Below are 23,162 nucleotides of genomic sequence, written 5' to 3'. Positions count from 1 at the left end.
GCGAGTCGGAATACATAATTGGGTCAGAGAAGGAAGTCCCAAAGAACCCAATTCAGGGAAATGTTACTTTTCAAGTGCAAATTGGGCCTCTGGGGTCCTGGGTTTAAATCCAGGTCGGTCCATTTGTGTGGAGTTTGCATGTTAACCCCAGGCCTGTGTGGGTTTCCTCCGGGTACTCCGGTTTCCTCCCACATTCCAAAAACATGCATGGTAGTCTGATTGGACACTCTAAATTGCCCCTGTGAGTGTGTATGGTTGTCCTTTGTCTCCTTGTGCCTTGTGATTGGCTGGCCACCGATTCAGGGTGTCCCCTGCCTCTGGCCCAGAGTCAGCTGGGATAGGTTCTAGCACCCCCCGTGACCCTGATGAGGATAAAGCAGTTCAGAAATGAGACCTCTCGATTCTACAAGTAGGGATTCAAACTATATTTTGCTTTTTTGTTTATTTTACAAAAAACTACGGGTTGCTACTATGTCAAGTCCAATCGATCCAATTCAACTGAATTCGGTAAAGTTACCCCCATAGGTGATGCGTTCAAATGTTGAAATATTGTTCAAATGTCTTACAATGTTCCCACATTGTCCAACATCCACGTGGATGCAATTTTAGGAAAGGCTCGCCATTCCCTTCCGCCCTCCCTGAGCTCCTCCAGGCTGCTGGGTGTTGTCAATCAACACCCAGAGGCTTCTTGATCATGGGGGCTTTTTTGGCACGCCGCCCACCGTCCCCCCTCCTCCCACCCGACAAACGGGGGCCCGCCTTGGCAATCGTCCACCGCTCGGAGGACGAAACGGCGAGAAGCTAAATTTGAAAAATTCCGCTATTTACAATTCGGAAGGCGATTTGGAGTGAGAGTCATTAGCTACGTCCAAATATTGTGACAGCGATGAAAAAATAAGTGATTTGTCTCTTTTTACGATTCCGAGGCGGAGGTTAACGGGGCGACGGCGTAACGCGTTAGCGCTAATAAAATATGCGAGACTTCAAAACTCTTGACTTTGACTCACGCACGGGATGCCGTCGGTGACGATAGACGTCCAAAACACTGTCACCGTGAATGAATTCGCTCATGGGAAACTAGCGGGTGGACTTTAATGTTCTTGTGTGGGTCACACGGCGACATGTGTTTGTCGTTAGTGGGCAGGCTAATAGTCGAAATGTGGATGTGCAGCGGCGCTCTTAATGGCATGGCTGTGCTTTGTTCCCGGCCCGTCCGATAAGAGACGGGCCCACTAATAGCTTATTAATGTCCTACCAAAAGAAGAAAAAAAGAATTCTAAAGGGACCACTAATACCGTAGTAAAATGACATTATACAGAAAAAGAGTTCATGCTGAATTTGGCTTGCTCGATGGTGCCTGTCGTCCAGGAGATTATTAAATGTCAATTGCGCTAATGATTTTATACGCCCAATCATGGGGCACTGCTGGGAATTTCGGAAGCTGATGTCCAATCCCTTTGGACTGGGAGTTTTGACAGTGAATTCATTTTCTTGAGAAGTTTACGTGGACACTTTTTTAAGTTTTACGTGCCAAGTCATCAACAAAAGGTGTGAAGGCAGAGTTTCTTCACGTTTAAACAGGGGTCTTTGATGGTTAACAGGGGGTCTTTGATGATTAACAGGGGTCTTTGATGGTTATGAATACCCTTGTTTTGACATTTTTTTTTCCTTTTCGTTCCAAAGTTGGTGAAAGGAACATCTCCAGAATGGTACGTTTGTTATCTCGTTATCTCTAGAAATTCGAGTTACATAAAAGATCTTTTTAGTCAAGCTTTATATTTCTATGATTGATAAAGATCCAGGCCAGATAGGGCTCCGGGGCCGCCAGTTTGACACATGCGCCATGGCGGTGCGTCAACTCGGCGATAAAGATGCCAAGAAGAAGAATTCGCGGAATTTGGGTTAATACTGGAAATAAAAATAAAGTAAAGGGCATTTCCATGTGATTTCTCACGACAAAAAGAGCAAGTGGCAAATATCGGCGAACCCTGAAAGGATTTGAATGGCATCGGAAGTGTCTGCTTGTCGCCCATTGACATCACAAAGCGGCGGCCAGTGTTTGAACTCGGAGGCGTTTTTTTATGCGCGGGTAGCCATGCGTGTCGAACCGAGACTTCGCCTTCATTGGCCCCTTTGTTCACCGTCACTCGTTTGGAGTGTTCACTTTGCTGACAGAAAAAAAAACGCATTACAGTCAACACCGCTCAGTAATTATCTGGCATCTATAACAATAATTGATATACTAATCGGCGTTGCTTCTCCTAATTTGGGTGCAAGGGTCAAACTGAAGGCCCGTGGGGTCAGAATTAAACCTGGATTATGAACAAAAACATTACAATCGGATGTCAGTATATGATACCGATTGTATACATTTAAATGTCTATTATCAATTAAAGTGGCCTATCTGATTTTGCATAAAAATCGAGTTTTGCCTGCGCGGGTTTGACATTAAATTCAATAAAAAGTCCCATCACACACTCGATTTAAAACAAGTCAAGCTCCCTGAGCCGAGAAAGAAACGCAACATGTTTCTGCAGCAGGTTTAATGTGGCGGAAAACATGGCTCCCCAAAGTGGAACTCGGGTTTTCTTTTGGAACAAAGTGATGATTCAATATGCCGTGTTTGGACTCTTGTTTTTTTTTAAATGGATGTTGTTAACATCGCCACGCCAACTGAGGACATAATGACCATTTTTAGGCGTGTTTTGTTGAGAGGGTATACTTTGGCTTGTGTGTCAGTCAACTGGGGGTGGTAACGGGCTGTCAAATTGACAAAAAATTGAGTTTTTTTCCCCCAAAAGTGTCAACTTTTAGGTGACTTGTTTCATCATCAAGGAGCAAGAGATGTAGTAAATCTGATGAGTACTTTTGGTAAAACTGCATTTAAAAATCATTATTTCAATGCCATCTAATCAACACAAAGTTTTGTTTACTTTCCTGATGTTCCAAAAAATGTTAAAACGTGGGAATAACAACAAAGAAACGCTAAAAGTACAAGAAATTTAGGGCTATATACATCATTTCAAAGCACCGGTGCTCGTCTCAACTTTCCCCTGCCTTCAGCGCACCTTCCCCGGCCCCTATAATGACCACTGACCGGTAAGTCAGCGGAGCTTTCCAAGAAGCTTGCCCACTCCTCATTAAACATTCCCCGGGCACTTAGCAAACATTCTTGCGCCACTCACTCCACAAGCCTCCCGTATACAACCGCTCTCCGTACCTCCCCGGGTCTCGGCGAGCCTTCGCCGGCCCCTTAGCGTGTTCCCCCGGCCAAATAACGCCATTCAGCGGACTCTTGAGCAAGCGTTCCCCGGTTCCCTCTCGCTACCCCCGGGCTGCTAAAGCTAATGTTTCACGGTCAGCCAAGCGAACTCCCTCGGCGTCCCCCTTACCTCCGTTCCAGTAGCGTTGATTCCCGTGGACTTTATCAGCAATCAAACGCATTCTCCCGTTGAAAAACCCGCAAAAGGGCCCTCCATGCCACGCGGGCGATACGGCGACCACCGCACCGGGGAGCGTGGAGCCTGAACCCGGCTGAAGGAGTCGGGAAGTCGGGGGCCAAAGTTCAACAAATGGAGGAAAATGTATCAGGCGAATAGTTGGTGGTGGACGATGGAGCACTTTCCCCAGGTGTGGGCGGTATTCCACTTTGTGTGTGTGTTTTTTTGGTATATAAAAAAGCCAAAAAGAAGGCAAAAAAAGAATCCCACTTTGCCGGAGTTACGCGCACCCTCGTCTGGATGGGCAGTAGCCGTTGAGCGGAGGTGTTCTTCGGCGACACTCGCACCTCTGCAGCCAGTGTTGAGTTGCTCCGTGGGTCATGTCAGCGGCGGCCAGCCTGGAATGTCCCAGCCCAGCTCGCACGCTGCTCCCACCGGGGGGAGGAGAAGAAGGAGAAGGAGGAGGGAAGGTAGGCGGAGGGTGGAAGAGGAATCTTGGAAGACGGCAAGCAGGAGGGACGGAGGGAGCTGCTTCCCAACATGGACTCTGTGCGTTAGTAGAGCACATTTCACAGTGTAACCTGTTGCAAAAAATAAATAAATAAAGAGAAGACTTGGTTAGATGGAAACTGATTCACGTATTCTCGAGTTTTTGATTAAACCTTTCAGGGTCAATTATTTTTTTGGGGGGTGGTACTAAAGAGTTAAACCCTTTATTGTGCAATTGCCGGTTTTTAATAAAGTCATGTATGAGCAAATTGTATCGTTTTTGATCATTTTATATCCATTTTGTGATGATGGATACATTCTCATCTCATTTGGCGAACCGCTTTATTCTCACTAGGGTCGCGGGGGTGCTAGAGCCTATCCCAGCTGACTTCGGGCCAGAGGCGGGGGACACTCTGAATCGGTGGTCAGCCAATCACAAGGCACAATGAGACAAACAACGCTTCACGCTCACACTCATACGCTAAGGGCAATTTAGAGTGTCCAATCAGCCTACCATGCATGTCTTTGGAATGTGGGAGGAAACCGGAGTACCCGGAGAAAACCCACACAGGCCCGGGGAGTACATGCAAACTCCACACAGGTGGACCGACCTGGATTTGAACCCAGGTCCTCTACCATGAGGCCGACGCACTAACCACTCGGCCGCCGGACCGAATCATGGATACATTGATACACTGTTAATAAAGCTAAATCAATGAAATTGAAATGAAAAAAAACTAACTGAAATGCACACTTGCGACATTGATGGTTGAAAAGAATAAATATATATAATCTGTATAAAATACTACAAATAAGAGTTTGAAAAAAAAGCTTGCATTAAAATTGTGAAGAATATTTTTTTTTAAAAGTCACGCAACAGAAACAAAATTGTCCCATATTACGTATACAACATTTTTACATCCTTTAATTTTGAAATGTAACTCAAACCCAGTACAGGTATGCACACCTGTACAATAATCCTGCTCTCTCAAACCAAGTCATCTGCAATCAAATCCGGCACCCCGGCGACCTTGACCACTTTCTGTGTCGCGTTCCGCAAAACGCCCTCAACCATTATCGGCTAGTTTGCGGCGGTCTACAAGGGGGGCGTGTTTTATGAGAAGCTCATCCTGTCCGCCTTCTCTCGGGGTGAAGGTCCACCCGCAGACATCTGAAGTTTGGGGAACCCAAAGGCGGGAGGGGGGGGGTGCTTGATTGGACACAGTCACATGTGAAAGGCCAGAAAGTCCGCAGGGGAGCCGGGGGTCTGCGCACAAAAGGCCGTGATCGGGAGGGAAGCAAAGCTGACAGCGCAAACACCCCCGTCGCCTTCACCTCACCCGTATGTGAGCCGGCCGGGACCTTTGACCCACATTTAACTGATAGGAGGCCCGTTTGGTTCTCGTCAACAGATTACGACATTTTCACGTTGGGTTGGAAGACTGCAGTTAGAGAGGTCGCAGAGTTACATTCATTTTCAACAGCAACGCGCGGTAGAGGATGCCATCTGGAATTTGGATAGGGAATTGGGGTGCTACCTGGATTGGTCGCCAGGGAAGCGTCAGGTGCATTTAGCAAATGAAAACAGGGCGTTAAACTCGTCTTTGTCATTGGGCTACATTTTAGTCCAAGGGTTGCCGCAAATAGTCGACTTACGGGCCACTACCGTATTTTCCGAGGGAATTGGGGTGCTACCTGGATTGGTCGCCAGGGAAGCGTCAGGTGCATTTAGCAAATGAAAACAGGGCGTTAAACTCGTCTTTGTCATTGGGCTACATTTTAGTCCAAGGGTTGCCGCAAATAGTCGACTTATGGGCCACTACCGTATTTTCCGGACTATAAGTCGAACTTATAGTCGACTCACGGGCCACTACCGTATTTTCCGGACTATAAATCGAACTTATAGTCGACTCACGGGCCACTACCGTATTTTCCGGACTATAAATCGAATTTATAGTCGACTTACGGGCCACTACCGTATTTTCCGGACTATAAGTCAAACTTATAGTCGACTCACGGGCCACTACTGTATTTTCCGGACTATAAATCAAATTTATAGTCGACTTACGGGCCACTACCGTATTTTCCGGACTATAAGTCGAACTTATACTCGACTTACGGGCCACTACCGTATTTTCCAGACTATAAATCGAACTTATAGTCGACTTACGGGCCACTACCATATTTTCCGGACTATAAGTCGAATTTATAGTCGACTTACGGGCCACTACCGTATTTTCCGGACTATGAGTCGAACTTATAGTCGACTTACGGGCCACTACCGTATTTTCCGGACTATAAGTAGTCGACTTGCGGGCAACTACCGTATTTTCCGGACTATAAGTCGAACTTATACTCGACTTACGGGCCACTACCGTATTTTCCAGACTATAAATCGAATTTATAGTCGATTTACGGGCCACTACCATATTTTCCGGACTATAAGTCGAATTTATAGTCGACTTACGGGCCACTACCGTATTTTCCGGACTATGAGTCGAACTTATAGTCAACTTACGGGCCACTACCGTATTTTCCGGACTATAAGTAGTCGACTTGCGGGCCACTACCGTATTTTCCGGACTATAAGTCGAACTTTATTCTCGGCTTAGATGGGCCTGCGACGAATACTCTAGTCCAACATATGCCGATTTTTTTCCTCTCTGACCACGACAGCCTGTTTTTGTCATTTATCAGAAAAACTGCTATGTGAACAGCTACTTATTTAGCTATTTTTTCCATTGGAATGTTGTTACTTAAACGTTTGTTTATTCTTGGTTTGTGATCTAAAAAATTCAAAACACGAAAACACTTCTAAATTAGAAGGAAAATACTTGACATCATTGTATTTTTCCCATCGACTGCAGTGTGAAAATGTCACTCATTTTACGGAATACACGACGCAACAGATCCCTCAACACAGAGGCACTGTGTGTATAGATCATAATTTAGACAGACGCGTGTGTTAGCATTGCACCTCTTTCCATCTGCTTTCTGCATGGCTGCGGTGGGATAACATCATCCGTGGAGGGGCTCCTTGGGAATTCAACAGTGTGTGGAACATCTCACTCATTCACACTCCATCATACTGCAAAAGGAGAAGAAGCATTATCTTCAGAAAGTCAGATGTAGCGGAGAAGACATTAGAGCGCGTCGCCCGCAAAGTGAGTGTCGAGTTGTGATGCTTCAAGGATGAATGCGAGTGGGCTTTTGCGGGGGGAAACGCTGTTGGAGTGGAGTGGAAATTTAATCAATCACGCGTGACAAAATGCGGATGAAAGAATTGGAGGGATAAGGAATGAAAAAGTTCAACGTGGAAACCTAAATTGTAAACAACATCTGGGCCGCTAATATGTAAATAAATACAAGAAAAAAAATTAAAACAGAATTTATTCATTCAGTACTGCCTAACCTCACGAGGGTCGCAGGGGGTGCTAGAGCCTGTCCCAGCTAAGTACGGGCAACAGGCAGGGGACAACCAGATTTTTTTTTTTTTTTTTTAATAATCAGAAACTAGATTTTATTAATATGATACGTTAAAAATAACACAATATTGTGGCTGTCAAAATGAAGAGAAAAAAAATCATAGTAGATTGCAGGGACGACAAATTCAATTTATAGTCCGGACAATACTGCCATTATTTTGCCCTAAATTATTTTACAGATTTTTTGTTGTTGCAAGGTTTCCCACAATTTAACTCCACGTTGACTGCAAGTAATTGTGAAGCCAATGCTTCCCGATTGGATTCCGCACGAGTATTATCTCATGGTGAGCGAGAGGAGGATTAATACAAAAGTGTGGTGACCTGTGAGAGCTTTGCGACTGATTTAAAAAAAAAAAAAAAGCTACATGTCGGGGGTGCCGGAATGAACTCTGGCCCTGGCAGACATCGGCTCGGCCTCCAATGGGAAAGCCATTGTTTATTTAACTAGTTTTTTATGGAATAGCGAGTGGCAGGAAGTCCTTAAAACAGCACTGGCTACTATTTACGCAGTCTCCTTTGGGAGTAAACACCCTCCCGACCACCGTCGATCCCCCCCCCTCGAGTTGAGGAATGCGGCCGTTCACCAGCTGACGGCCATCTTGGGAGCTTGGCGCTCGTCTCCCGTTGCCGTGGTGATTGGATTTCATCCAACACCGGCAGTGATGGGGTTTGGATTTTGGTAGGGTACCCTTTTAGCGGCCATTGACGCCATGGGATGTCTAATTATTTTTTAATGGGAGGGGCCAATCAACCTTGATTGGCGGTCTCGAAATATAAGCATTTAATGGAAAGAAATTGGATAATTGGGAGTGTATGATTATCAATGGCAGGGAATCCATTTAATAATATTAAATTGTATGTATTGAATTATTTTTTGATGTTTTACTTTATCTATTAAACTTGTAGGAGAAATCAAGTAAAATAAACCAACATTTGTGTAAAGGAGAATGATCAAAATAAATATATATTACATGCGTAGAAATCACTTACCTTCTAAATAATTTCAAAGATACCACAAACAAATCTAAAAAGAGCAAAAAATCCTTAAAATTACAATGTGATCTAAGTTAAAGATCCGATTAAATGGGGGCTTGGTAAAAAAATAAAAAGACTGTACTAATGAAATTTTGCATAAAGACAACAAATGTGACACTTTAGGGTCTTTTTACAGTTATTGAACAATTCATCACTTTTTTTCCATAATTCTGGATGTGACATCACTGTGACGATCACCCCAAGCTTTCTAGCTAAAAAAAATAAAAATTATTAGACTGTTGATGGCCAGCAAATGAAATGAAATGACATTAGTGGCAACGGCAGCACCAAAGAACGCAGAAAAAAGCCAGAAGCTATTGAAAGGAGAGAAGAAAAAAAAATGGAGAAATGCTAGACTGAAACAAGAGCTTTAGTGCAGGTTAAAAAAGAGCAGCCCGCATTCTTGTTGAGGCCACGCGTAGTAAAAATACAAAGCAAACATTGGAGGTCAACACAAATCTGTCACACCGCAGAAGAAAAAAAAAGCAGCCAGATATATTCGGCTCATAAAAAAAAAGCTTGCGGATGTGCGCTGGGCTCTTGAGGCGGCATCTGCTGGAGTCGAGGTCGCTGAATCTGCTGAGACGCGAGCGACCGTCAAGCTGTCAGCGTGCTTTCCCAAACTGGGGGGGGTCTAAGAGATTTGTCCCAAAGGTCCCCCATGTCACTGCATACTGGTCTCCGGACCACATTTTAATGGTCTGGGTCCGGACTGGCCAAATCTTGGTCTCATCTCTGGATTTGTTTTCGTCCAGATTAGTATTGTGCCGATACTGGTATGCTATTGTAATATTTTAGCCTTTTTCTTGTTGTGATTTGCCCTTTGACCTGTTCTTGTCCCTGTGCCTATGCTTCCTTTGACTGATCTTCAATTTGGATGTATCCTACCCAACCAAACCTGCTCTTTAGACTACTCACCTGCTTCCGGTCTCTGTTCAGAACAAAGTCCAGAAACAGAATATTACTAAAACCTGAAAGAAAGCAATACCTAACACACATCCCTTCTGTGCAATAACTTCGGGGTGTGCAATAACAATGTGCAATATCTTGGATTGTGCAATATTTTAGAATTTACCTTGCCAGGACGTGACTTTTTATATTTTTATATCACTTATTTATGTTTTTACTGGGAAAACGCACTTTGTGGAGTAGCAACACGTATGTATGATGACAATAAAGGCTTTTGATTGATTGATTGACGTTGCCAGTTGTGTACAGTTTCCAACAAAACTAGTAATAAGCAGACCGGATAAGAGTTAGGATGGTTTTATTGAATATTTGTGCCGTAATAGACATTAGTTGTTGACTACAGATGCGGTTTGGTCACATGGTCATTGCTAAAATTCAATTTTGTGTTATGTTAGCCTCTGTTTTTTTCTGATCCAAATCCAAATAACGGTAGCCTTGCAAGCAAGACGGTCCTGTTTGATTCATTCATTCGTCACGCAATGCCGTCTTGCCAACCTAAAGTCTTTAGCCACTTAGAGAGTGAGCCAATCAGGATAAAACGATCTGCTGCAATGTGATATTTTTTTTCCCCAATTTGAACAAAGCTATCCAACATTCGGAACACCTGATCTTTTTTTCTCCCGATTTCGCTTCTCGGAAAATGTTTTGGCAATTTCTGTCAGAATTTCTCATCGGAAAAATGTCCCCCAAATTTGAACGCAACCCCTTTACAGAATTTGGTTGAAACGCGGCACGAGGCAGAATGTGTAATCATCATCAGATAATCAGCGCGGAGCCTCCAAGAATGTCAACAGAGACAGACACTTTTTTTTTTGTCTTCGCCAGTCACCGGGATTGGCCGAGGGGGCCGGGGGGTGTTTTGTCTGCGCGTCCTCATTCTTGACGATCTTCCTAAACCGAAGTCGCTGACGGGACGCAAGATGTGACAGAGCTCGTCTAATCCCAGGGGTGCCATTTCCTCCCCGGAACAGGATGATCTTTGCGGTTCGGTGAGGGGGGACGTAGAAGGGGGGGGGGGACTCTGATGTGCATTTGAAGACCCACAAAAGTGATGTCTTCTTCTTGATGATTGGGAGCTCCGTGAACAATTGGTTCTCTCGTAAATCGTCCACAGGCTCCCGTTTCACATGGAGCGCCAGACCAGAGTCGTGGTCTCGGGATCGGCTCTTGGGACTTTTAAAAACCGAGGGAAGGGATTATGTTTCAGTACAGAGACAGAGATAGATGTCCAATTCTGTTCAGCTTTTCTGAGCTTTCTCAGTGAATTGAAATAAGTGCAACTCCAGTAGATCAGCGGTCTCCAAACTTTTTCTCACCGCGGATCGGTAAAGCTCTTTCTATTTTCTCGTGGAGCGGCTAATGGGAAAGGCGACAATTTAAGACAAATTTGTTGGGGGGTGGTGCACGAACGACACCCACGATGGCAAAAAAAGCCTAACCTAAAGTCGTTAGCATAATAGCAATTATTTATTATCATTATTGTTAATCATATAATCATTATTATTAGTGTTATTATTAATTATTATTATTTATTATTAATTAGTATTATTAATTATTATTTATTATTATTAGTGTTATTATTAATTATTATTTATTGCTGTTATTATTAATTATTATTTATTGTTGTTGTTATTGATTATTAATAATAATTATTATTAGTGTTATTATTAATTATTATTTATTGTTGTTGTTATTGATTATTATTATTATTATATTATCATTATTATTTTTTTTTATTTTTTTATTATTATTATTATTTCATTATTATTTTTTATTATTATATTATTATTATTATTATGATTATTATTATGTGATTGGTTGTTTGTCTCCTTGGGCCCTGAAATTGACCGGCAACCCATTCGGGGTGTCCCCTGCCCGGTGCCCATCATTGGCTGGGATAGACTCCAGCACCCGCTGCGAGCCTTGTGAGGATAAGCGGCATGGAAAATGAATGAATGATTGGTGACTCTGAAAGAGCCGTAAAACTCCATTCGGATTTAAATCTCCATAAAAAGCCTAAAATTACAATAATAGAGCGGAAATTTGAAATGGACATGACACAAATGTGGCCCATTTTTCAGCGCGGACTCCTCTGCGGAATTCTCATGGACACTGACACACTTAATCCGCCGCGGGTTAATCTCCCGGGCGGATATTAGGAGCGGCCTCTCTGGTCGCCGTCCCCTGACCTCTGACCCTGCGTGTAATCCGCCCGCGCCGCGGGCTCATTAAACCCGGGGTGCTTCACACCTCTCGCCACGTTGGCCGCAGCTGCGTTGGGTGCCCGAGTCAGGACGGGCTGGCGTCTGGGCGGGTGGGGGTCTGTGACTTGCCCGCCTGAAAAACCGAGGGCGCCCGCATCAGCCGGAGGAGGTGCGACGCTGGAAACGTGCTCATTAGAGGCGGCGTTTGCACAAAGGCCAAAAGCCTAATGGGACGAGTGTGTCGGGCAGGCCATTAATGACGGAAGACGGGAACGAGCTGGACGGAGTGTTAATTAAGGTTTAAGTGGCGCAGGCCCCATAAAAGTCCAACAGTTCCAGAAGAATGGAAGGGGGTGTGGGGGACACCTGATTGGATACATGGAACAGGGAAGAAATTGGGGTATGCACGGCACATCTAAAAAAACAAACTAAAGCTGAAGTTTTGAGGATCTTGGACTGGTTTTGGAATCGGTTCCCAAAAGACTCTGTCCTGGTTTTGTTTTGTTTCTGGTCTTGACTGCCAAAGCTCTTGATCTTGATTTAATCTGATTCCTGATTTGGGGCAAGTCCTAGTCAGATCTTGGAATTGACGATTCCCAAGGGACTGCGTTTTGGGCTGGACTGCAAAAATCTTGCCTTTTGTCGGTTTCCTGATTTCAGGCAAGTCTTGGGAAGCTGGATTCCCAAGAACTGAGTCTTGGTCCTGGTCTTGATTCTGACTTACTCACAGTGATTTCTGTTTTCAGGCAAGTCTTGGTCAGTTCTTAGGCTGGACTCCCAAAAATACTCGGCCTAGGTCTAGGTCCGTTCGTGCTCTTGATTCCCAAGAGTCTTCAAGTCTTGAACTCAATTCCCAAAAGACTCAGTCTTGTTCTCCATCTTGTTTTTGGGTTTGGGCATTGGCCTTAACTCCTGAAAATCTTGATCTCGAATCAAAGTCAGTGACTCCTGATCTCAGCCAAGTCTTGGTCAGATATTGGAATCGATTCCCAAAACGGAGTCGGTTTGGGTTTGGTTCAGGCTACGATCTTGACTTCCCGTTCTTGCCACGCGACTTCTCCTGATCTGAAACGCCTATGCGCACTGGCGGCCCACATTCCAGACCACGTGACCTCCGCGCCGGGCCTCGGACAAGCCGGGCGGGACTCGGCTCGGCACATCTGTGCCTTATTTTGTTGCCTTTCAAAAGTTGCGCTGGTATGCGGGCAACAAACAAAGAACACTTGCACCATGTTTCCCCTCTGTTTCGAGACCCCCTCGGTCCAACGCGGCATTAGGGGGAATGCAAAGGTAGAGATCTTATATATTGGAGCGGCATTCCACAGGAGCCCCCGCAGGGTAGATGACAGGCTTTTACTTAAAAGCAAGGGGGCACGAAAGAGGGGGCTGGGGCATAGAGTCTGAAGAGGATATTAGAAAAATACTCCACGGGAAAAAAAGTCACCTCTGGCAGTCTTTTTCAATTTCAGGAACCTTTCTCAGAAAAATAAAAGAGTAAAACCGTGACTCCAGAAATATTTGGCCGAGGACGTTTGGGCGTCGTTGACGTTCGGTACTCGTTAAAAAAAGGGAGGAGGGTGCAATGAAGAAAAAAAAGGCGGAGCCATGAAATGAAGCAAAACCATCAATAAATTGAAATCCTAACATTTGATTCCATTTTGAAATGATAGAATTTTTTTAACGAGTTGACGTCGGCATCCAAAGTCAGAACTTGTAATGTCAGTCGAAAGGAAGTGGATTTGATCAAACTTAAAACTAATAACCGTGGGCTCCCATTTCCCTCATTATCATCATCATCATCATCATCATCATTCTTGTCCCGCCTTGAAATATTCTGGCGTCTGGATGCAGTCAGCGAGAGGCCTGCACTTCTTCCGCACGTCAGACTTGTCCGCTTCCCGACGGATGGATAGTGACGGCCGGCCAGTTGGTTCTCATTACGACTTCAAAACTACGCCTCCCCCCTCGGCCTCCCCCTCCGCCTCCCCCGCCTCCATTTTCCTTTTTCATCCCGAGGTACAAAATTGTTCCTCAAAGTGAAAAAGACTGCCAGAGGCCACTTTTCCTCTGCAGTCTTTTTCTAATATCCTCTTTAGACTTTGTGTTTTCCTGCAGTGCGCCGTGACTTGTGTTTCTGTTTAACCCTTTGCTGTGCCTATTAAGATTTTTTTTTCTCTCAAGTATTTTTATCCTACTCGTATAGGAAAGTGGTTTCAAACTACAATGGTGACTCTACTTACAAATGCTTCTACATAGCAAATATTCAACTTACAAAAAGCTTCCATTGCTATTTTCCAACACCCCGCTGGCCTCCCATTGGCGAAATGACTAAGAGAAAAAATATTCCTGAAATAAATCAACGTGGCTGTTTTGAACTGACCTGATGTAACCTTTGGCTGACCATGGCTGCGGTTGGCGGCGTCAGCACCTTGAAGAATGTCTTATCTCCATTTTTCTTCTTCTTCAAACCCCATTTTTTGTGCATTGTCAGATGTCAGGAAGAAGAGAGCTACGGTCCAAATGGCTCGTTCCTCCACCCCATGAGCCAATGGGTGGCAGGCCAGAGTGGGAAAGTCCTTTTCTGCAGATTCTTCCTGATAACGTATGACTTACTCCGACTGCTCGGTCGCAGAGGCGTTTCTTTTGAAGGCGCCTGGTGAGACAAAGTACAGCAATTACGCTTTCTGTGAGTGTGCGACTGTGTAAACGCTAGCGTCTTATCTGGAAACGAGGATAGGAAACAGAATTGCCAAACGTGGAATCTCATCGGCATATACTGGCCGAGCTTTTGTCGTTTTCATCTCCTTCGAGATTGCTTGGAACAACAAGAAAAACGTAAAACAGAATTACGCAGCCTGATTCATACGGCATGCTTCCGGTAAACCAATCTCAGGTTTTTCCTCCCTAGTGGCACGAATCGGATATGGGAAAACCTCGAGATCAGATTGGAATCGGGCCTTTTCTACAATACCATACGCTGAAAATCCACTTTGTGACTGGAAATTAAAAGCAACCACAAAACTTCTGCTGGTTTGACTCATTCGACTCTGATTTTTTTTGCTAGTCTTATCACAAACGCTGTGTTAAACCCACATTGTCAACAAACAAGTACAGGGTTTCGAATGTGAACAGCAAAGGCAATGCAGTTGTATTCTGGGGCTGCTTTGCTTCACCTAGTACTGGACAATGAAACCTTAAAACTGACACTGACCGTTATGGCAATTCACTTGCAGTTTGATTTGCTACATACAGGGCTGGATGACATTAATCTGGGCAAAGGACAACAAAATACTACCAAGGACATTTTGAGAGAAGTACAATGTCCCAGTTTGAATAGGCTAACGTATAGAAGTAGTTTCATTCGCAAATCTGCCTTCTAAAAGGTTTTGGAAGAAGCGTACACGTCCCCCTCTTGACGTGACAGCGCCGTGTGCGCCACGCTATAAGCGTCCGAGCCCCCCTGCCGTAGATCCAACATCTGCCGCCGCCGGTCCGCCGTGTCCAATCAGAGGGGGGCGATCTCAGCCGTGACCAATCGGGCCCACTCGGCGATCTTTTCAGAGGATGCTGCCGGAGGAGTGGGAACAAAAGCCAAGGGGTGCCTCCCTAAAGGCAAGGCTTCAAATACCACCGCCCACCCCCCGCTAGTTGCTGCGAGCATCCTCTTTGATATGTTAGCCGTTAGCCCGGATAACGTTTTAACACCCGGGTGTGGGACGTTTACCTCGACGTACCCGTGAAAAGAGTGCGGCCTCCGGCGGGAAGCTCCCTCGGTGGAATTCCAGGGTCATCGCTTATCTTGTTGACCCCGCTTCAGATCAACTCCAGAGTATCTGGAATGGCAGAAATATACGACAGTTTACGCAAGTCCTTCCAGTTTCGAGTATCTTCCAATTTACTGGGAGACAGTCCAAAATTGGCGGATATTTTGGCTTCAAAAGTCGTAAAAAAAATGACATCTTCGATTTTTCAGCCTATGCTAACGTGGTTAGTCATTGTCATTTGGAATATTAGCTTTGTGAAAACAAATGTTCCCATAGGAAGCAGCATTTTGAAAATCTTAAACGTTTGTCCTCCAATTCCTGCGTTTGGGAGATGGGAAATGTGTTTTTGTAAAACTCTGAAGCCAAGGTTAAACTTCTTGGCCGTCGTTCCTAAAAGAATATTTGGCAAAAACACAGGAAGGCTCTACCTACAGTGAAGCATGCTGGTAGCAGCATCTTGAACAGGGGCTGTTTCTCTTTAACTGGAACTGAGCTTTTAGTCAAGAAATTGGAAACAGTTCCCAGATCGCAAGATCGCAGTTGCGATCTCCTCTTTTGCTCATATTTCAAACTAGAAATAGTCCATTTTACGCGACAAGAACCTGGCCATTGCCCATAGCCGTTAGTTATCCCGGTAGAGCTGTGTTTACTGCTCGTACACTCAAAAACTAGGAAGACTTGCATCTGAAGACCGTTTCAGAAGTTAATGGAAAATCCAGATCGAGCCGTTCCATTTTGGATTATTTGCCGTGAAAGCAGATGCGCTAGCAGACAGCTCGGTAAGACCTGTCTGGACAGGGGATCAGCCCCCGACCGATGACAACATGCGAGGAGTTGGCAGACGGGCAAAGAGTGGACGGGAAGGACCGCATTGTGTGCCTGCGGGGTAATTATGGGATGCAGTAATGGTGAGACGGTCCTGGAAAGTGGGGGCAAAGACCTCCATTGACACGAGGATGACACATGATGGTCCGTGACCGGCTAGAATTACGCCGCGATGAAATATGTCAGCGCTGACCCCAACTACGCCTACGCCTCCCCCATCAATGAGACCCCCGCCCTGCTTCGGCTGTTGTCTTTCTTCTAAAACAAGCAGACTTTAAGCAACCGGACGCGAGAATAAAAATGGTTAAATTGTCGTTAAAATCCTGGCAGCTGTGGTTGGCAGATTAAGACTAATAAAATTGTGTGCGGTCGATTGGTTGCCCGGACCGCGATAACAGGCGACCAAAAGACCGGCGACCAAAAGACCGACGACCAAAAGACCGGCGACCAAACAAGGTAAAACAACACGGTCTACGCATCATGAGCAGTTTCACTGAGCCGACGTGTGAGTGTATAAGAGTTTGTATGTGCATGCGTTGTCCCTTTAAGAAGCTACGTTAGTCGGGGTCTTAACAAGTTCTCCAACAAAAAACAATAAAAGTCCGGGAAATTTGGAGCTTTTCTTTAGCCTAATAATTGCTAGGGCATTAAGTATGACTAAATAGTAATTCCCAGTTTGTATTTAGGGAATTTGAGCAACGATTTAAATGGTAATTATCACTTATCTTCCGGGCGACCAAAAGACCAGCGGCCAATCGACCGTGTACCAACAAAATATGGCAAATGTCCTAAATCATTGGAAATTAAAAAATGGAAAAAACAAAGGTGGCACTGTCCGAATAGACGCTACAAGATAGTACCTCTACTTATGAATGTCTCTACATTTTTGAAACGCCTCAGGGTGAAAATTTGGTTTCAGGATACAAAAGAAATTTCAGTTATGGAGAAATTGCTCTCTCAAAATCTTGCTGGCTTCCCATTGGTTGTCTCCCAATACCCCTGCTGGCCACCAGTTGACTTTTTGACTTTTTGTATTTTTAAACCAGTAAAAACAATGTGAAAAAATAAATATGGACACGTTTGCCTAGTGGTTGGATTTTCAGCAGTCCAACACCATGATAATACTAAAAACACTCGTGACTACTGGATCGGATCTAGTGACCAAATCCGGATTGGGACATCGCTACATTATCTTTCGCCATCCCAGGTGTGGAATCGGTTAATAGTGTATTTTGTTGGAAATTGCGGAAGAACGTCTGGACAGATGGCGTCACCCCCAGTGTCCGGTTTCGGGGCGGATGTAATTCCAGAGTGGCTGTCGGGGTGGTGGTCGGGGGGGGGCGGGATCACCTGCCCCATCCCCCGACAGGTGCCTAATGGCTGTAAAATCAGGTTGTCTCGGCGGGACGGTCGCTTGAGTCGATCTTCTCCCTTTCATCCCGCGGCCTGTCAGCTCGTATTCATCTAATTGGTGTAAGCGGCGAAGAGGCGCTGACCCGGCGCCTCCCGCGCGAGACCTCCGGCGGGCCGCGGTGCCGTGCGTGCTGCGCTTTTATGCGCTTCTGCACATTGAACTCTGCTCGGCCCCCGACGCTGACGAGCCCGGGCTCATCGTCGGCGACGGGGCCGAGCGGGAGGAGCGTCTCGCCGCCGGGGGGCCGGCGCGGGGCCGCATTCCTGCAGGTGCCGGGCAAAAGATGAAATATGAAAGAGGCCAAACGCTAGCGGGAGAGAGTCATCGTTTGTTATCATTTGACGGAATGGAGGGTTCTCCCAGCTTTTGAACTTTTGAAAGTGCCAGTGACATTAATGGATGTTAAATAGTCTGGTTCGCAAAAGATATAGATACATAAAGTATTTTGAATAATGTGAGCATTTTTCCCTGGATAAAAAAACTAAAGCATGAGAAATGAGATTTGAAAATGTGTTCTATTTCTGTTTACAGGCACCGATTAAGGGTAAGAATTAGAATTTTCGACCAAGGTTACTCAGCATTCAAGTCACTGTTTTTACCAAAACGGTCAAAAACTGGTGGAGTTCCACAAGGATCAATCCCGGAAACAGCTTTTCTAAATTGAACATCAAACGTCCCATAAACGATGTCCCTGTAAATGACACGGAATTCCAAAGCTACATAAAAAACAGTGGATACACCCTCGCATTTACGATGGAGTTTTAGACAAACGTAAAAACTGAAAAGTAGATTTATCACCCTGACTCACATCGGCTTTGTCCCATCAGTGACCTCTTACAGCCACAAACCATTAACCAGGTCCAGATCCCTCCCCACAAAAAAAAAAAAAAAACTTCCATCTCCTTTTGGCAGGAGTTAACTTTTTAAGGACGTGGCCCCGGGGAATGAAACGTGATTGGTTCATGACCAAAAATAATGGAATTTATGCTTTCGCGCAAGGCCACAAACACCCGGATGAGACAACTTTGTTCACGTAGCAAAATTGTCAACATAGGAGTTACAAAATCACCTAAAAAACATGCATGACCGCCATTGAAAGACTACTGGGAAATCTGTGAAATTATTATTATTCATCCTCCTCTGATTTTAAACAAGTTTATCGGGAGTGGACGTCCAATCCGGTGATGGTGCTCGAACACAATCAATCCCCTGCCGACCCTCTTAGTTCAAACGGCGGTTCGGTTGATGGACGACAGGAAGGAAGGCCCATTTTAGCAGAGGGGGGGTGAGTTGAGTTGTCTTGAGCAGAAACACAAAGTGGCCCCCGCCAATGGCTTTCGCTGAGTGGCTGCTGGGTAATTTATAGCACAGAGAGGCTTGTCGGGTGAAAAACATTATTTTAGCAGCCTCCGCATCCCAATAGAAGCCAGATGTGGAGGGATTAGCGAAGACCCCCGACTCCCCCCAAGCCCTCACGCTTTACCCAGATAACTCTTCAGTTCCCCATCCTCCAATCTCGCATATTTTTTCCTCCAAAATGGTCCACGTTAAATCACCTCCATCCATTTTTGCCTCATTTTACAGCACGAAATGTAATTAAATCATGTAAAGTGGTACTATCAGCATTGACTTTTCAATGTAAACGGTCTTAATCCGATTTCGACGGTGGTCTAGAAGCGTCGCAACCCCAATTGCCACAACACAAACGCAAATTTCTGCAACACAAATACAAAAAGAACGTAAATTGGTGACCCAAATTTTACGTTTTCAAGCTCTGCACACATTTTTTCTTTTTGAATTGAAGAACAAATAATATAAAACCAATTCAACACAACATACTTACGTAAAACAAAGCACAGATGGCTTGGATATCATTAGTTCTTGAATTAAAAAAAAAAAAACTATATGAATTGAGGATGTAATTCTACATATAGCAAGGTAGCATACTTTAAAAACTAGGTTGTTTTTTTTGCTCATTAAAATGAAGTGTGTTCTTTTCTTTTCCCATAATGCAAAGGAAACTATGAAAAATCACTTATCTGTCAAAGTGTACAATGTGTACACCCCAGAATGCATGTGTGTATTTCAAAAGTTGTGTTGTGGGAGTGAAGTGACACAAAAAGAGCATGTCAGTTGGCGGTCAGATTCTGGTCTCTGATGTCTCCTGCCTTCCAGCTGTCACCACGCTTCTGGCAGCCCACTCGGATGCACCCCCAAATTGCCCCCCTACACCCCCCCCCCCCTGTCCATCGCTCCCTTTGAAGATGGCGACCCAGGAAATTGAAAGCTGTTTTCAAACAAAGACGGGAGGAGAAAAGAGTACAGTCGGAGTGGAAAGAGACAGAGGGAGGCGAGCAGGGGTCGACTACACTTAAATCAGTCTGAAATCTATTTAAAAAATGCCATTTCTGTAGAAATTCAACGGCGAAGCTTCCATCGTCTTGGATGAGCTCCTCCGCGTTACTTCCTGTCGGCATTGCCTCACTTCTTGCAGTCCAGGACATTTATGGGTCACTTCCTGTTGACCTCTTGTGTCAGATCATTTCCAGTTGATTTTTGAAAGATTTTGGGCCCATTTTCTGTTGACATTGGGTCACTTTATGTTTATTTGGGGTCCTGTATACATCGACATCAACACAGCTTTACGAAGCATGGAAAGCAGCGTTGGAATAGTTACGCTAGCTACTAGCTAGCTACTATTTGTGAATGGATTGTGGCCGCCTGGACGAACGTATAAAACTCAGCGTTTTCGATGACTCATTTGGACAATTGTTCAATTCGGACACAGAAAATGAGGACTTCGCGTCCTTTGTGTGTGTAAAATACAGAAATAGCACTCATTATTGAGACTGCGGCGAAAAATACGACATTCTGAAACATTTTACTTTGAATTTTCCTTTCCTGACATACACGTCACACTCTGGGGTTCCACTAGTGCTTTGGAATAACATTTTGATGATCCGTGTCTACGAGGGCAGGCCGGCCGGCCGGCCGGTTCTGCGGTTTGGCCCTCGGGCCGCTTTCCGCTGGGGAAGCTTAACAAGCCGTGACGGACAGGTGGCGCGTCCAGAGTGGCATCTTGACAACGGGACGTGCCAAATCAAATGTCTGCGCCATTAGAAGTACACCAAGCGCGTCCGTTGTGTGTGTGTGTGTATTTTTTTTTAACTTACTTAAATAAAGGTACTTTAGTGGAGTCAGCATGGGAGAAAAGAATCACAGTCGCTGAGACAATTACAGGGATTTCCACTGTTAACGCATAGGCTTCCATTGACAGGGATAGACGTCCAATGCGTTTGGATAGCGATCATTCGATTGGGAGTAGGCTCTCCCGGTCCAAATGGGTTGGACGTTGAAATGTGGTCTCGTACATTGGTAGCCTTAATATAAAATAAATTTCCACTGACCTATTTTGATTTTTACAACAGTAATTACTCTCAATATTCTTTTTTTTTTTAAATAAATGAAACCAAATATATATTTTTTCCATGTTCATTTATTTATATATTGTGAAAAAATGGTAAAAAAACTTTAAATTTCCACTTATTCACCTTTTTTTTAATATACGTTTTAAAAATACAAGAAGAAAACAAGTCTCATAATGTTTTATTTTTTTAATTATTTTTTTTTACTAAATAAAATGGGGGAAACTATATTGATTTATCTTTCTATTTTTAATTTTTGTGACAATTAAATTTAAAAAAAATGGGAAACAATATTAAAAAAAATTACTTGAGTGTTTTGTAGAGTAAAAATTTAGTTTAAAAAAGGTATGACCGACTCAAAAATAAAAAAATAATAATAAGACTTAAAAAATATGTATAAATATTTGTCAAATTGCTGTCCATTGTAATAAAGAAGCATTTCAAGAATGGCCCCTTGGGGAACTCGTCATTTAATCTTGTTTACTCTGTCAGCTGTGTTGCTGAAGACAGTGGAAAGTTTCAAAAATGTTGCTACAAGCTGACCCTGCCCCTGTAAAAAAAAATTGGGGGGGGGCACGCTATCTTCTCCGCATTCTAATGAACCGTCGCAACCTGTGTCCACAGGTGTGGGGGTCATAGGTCAATACTTTATGGCGAAGCAAGAGGCTGTGGGAACGGGTTTCTTTTGGGGGGGGTCGGGACCTGCGCTCCCTGGAATTTGGGAGTCGCCACGGCTTTGGCAACGGCGCAACCTGGGATGACAGGTAGCCCCCGGGCCCCGTAAATAACAGCCAGGCTCTACTGCTTTTGTATTCCGAGGGGGGGGGGCGGCAAACAGGAAATGAAAACGAACAAAGATGATGTTTTGGACTTTCATATCTCCGTGCCTCAAAAATCTGGGTGTTAGCAAAGGGTTGTCAGGGTTGTTAGCCAAAAGTCCCATCACAGGTGTTGTCTTTCTACCTCATTTAAGCCCCCCCCCCGACACAGCTCGGCGCAAAAGGGGTCGACCCAAAGATGGGGCGTATCGATCCGCGCGACCGATCCTGAAGTGGGGGGGGGGGGGGGGGGGCTCGAGGATAACCCGATACGGCGGTTTTCTTTCTACACTTGTGTCACCGGATCCGCCGGCCTGAGAAGAAGGACTCAGGTGTGTACAAAATAAAAGAAGGGGGGGGGGGGGGTTATTTCACAGGCGAGGGGAAGGGGGTCCTTCACCCCGGCTGGCCCCGGGGTGGGTCACGGTCCCTGACCTGCGACCTCGCTCTGAAAGAAGGGAATGCCAAGGAGGGAGCGAGAGACGTGTTGGAGCGCAGCCGGGAGGTGATGAAAAAGTGCCCACGCATTTTCAACCCCAAAACGATGGGGGGGTCGACGCCATTTTACAAAATTAGTCTCACTGGTTACTTTGGAATAAATTCATCTTGATTAATGGCGTGTCTTTTTTAGGATGTTATGTCATTAAAGTGGCTTTTTGGATGGATGCTAATTCTCATTAGCATTTGAGTATTGTATTCCTTTGTATGTTAGCATTAAGCTAAAGTGTTCGGCAAATGAAATATATTTTGTCTTTGAATCCACAGTGTGTTACTTTAATTTTGTAATGCATTAAATAATTAATATTATTAAATAAGTGACATAAACTCAATTGTTCCTGCAAAAAAATAGATTGGACGTCTATCCCCATCAATGGCACTTTTTGCATCTTTTAGTCTTGACTCTTCCCCTTTAATCTTCAATAAAAAAGAAAGCCACTCCCCCTTGACCTTTGACCGTTGGACACATCAGTTTCTTAAAGTCATGTGCCTCCCAGATGTGAATTTGGCGACCGCACGCCAAGATGTCTCTCTAAATTGTTGAACTGTTTCTTTAAAATATAGTTTTTATTGATAAGCATTGCATGGCGTTGTTGGAAAGCTGGAATTTCCAATAGTTTTGAATGCATCGCTTGGGAAGAGTCTAAATTGCAACTTTTTTGTTTGTTTTTTAAGTCCAATCTTGTGGCGATTGTCATCCTTTTTGCTGGGAATTTCAACAAGTTGATCACTATCAAGGCGTTCCCCAGCTTTGACCGGGTGCGCGCGGGGGCCCCGAGGCATTTTTTTCCTGCTC

At 44.6% G+C, this 23,162-nt stretch overlaps 1 protein-coding gene across 2 annotated transcripts in view; it reads right to left on the bottom strand.

Moving 5' to 3' along the window:
• cdon (cell adhesion associated, oncogene regulated) overlaps window positions 1-14,235 on the bottom strand; it is a 38,254-nt gene extending 24,019 nt beyond the window's left edge. The window contains exons 1-3 of one of the 2 annotated variants that reach the window (XM_077612110.1): window positions 14,003-14,235; window positions 6,907-7,017; window positions 3,393-4,021 (exon numbers count right to left, since the gene is read on the bottom strand). The gene's annotated coding sequence lies outside the window, so the exon portion shown is untranslated. The remainder of the gene's footprint in view (window positions 1-3,392; window positions 4,022-6,906; window positions 7,018-14,002) is intronic. The other variant, XM_077612109.1, reaches the window with a different exon arrangement.
• Window positions 14,236-23,162: the final 8,927 nt, after the last annotated feature.

The sequence above is a fragment of the Stigmatopora argus genome, chromosome 10, assembly GCF_051989625.1.
Source record: "Stigmatopora argus isolate UIUO_Sarg chromosome 10, RoL_Sarg_1.0, whole genome shotgun sequence".
Lineage (NCBI taxonomy): Eukaryota > Metazoa > Chordata > Actinopteri > Syngnathiformes > Syngnathidae > Stigmatopora > Stigmatopora argus.
Note: the sequence above shows the minus strand (reverse complement) of the source record. Positions and strands in the feature narration are given on the sequence as shown.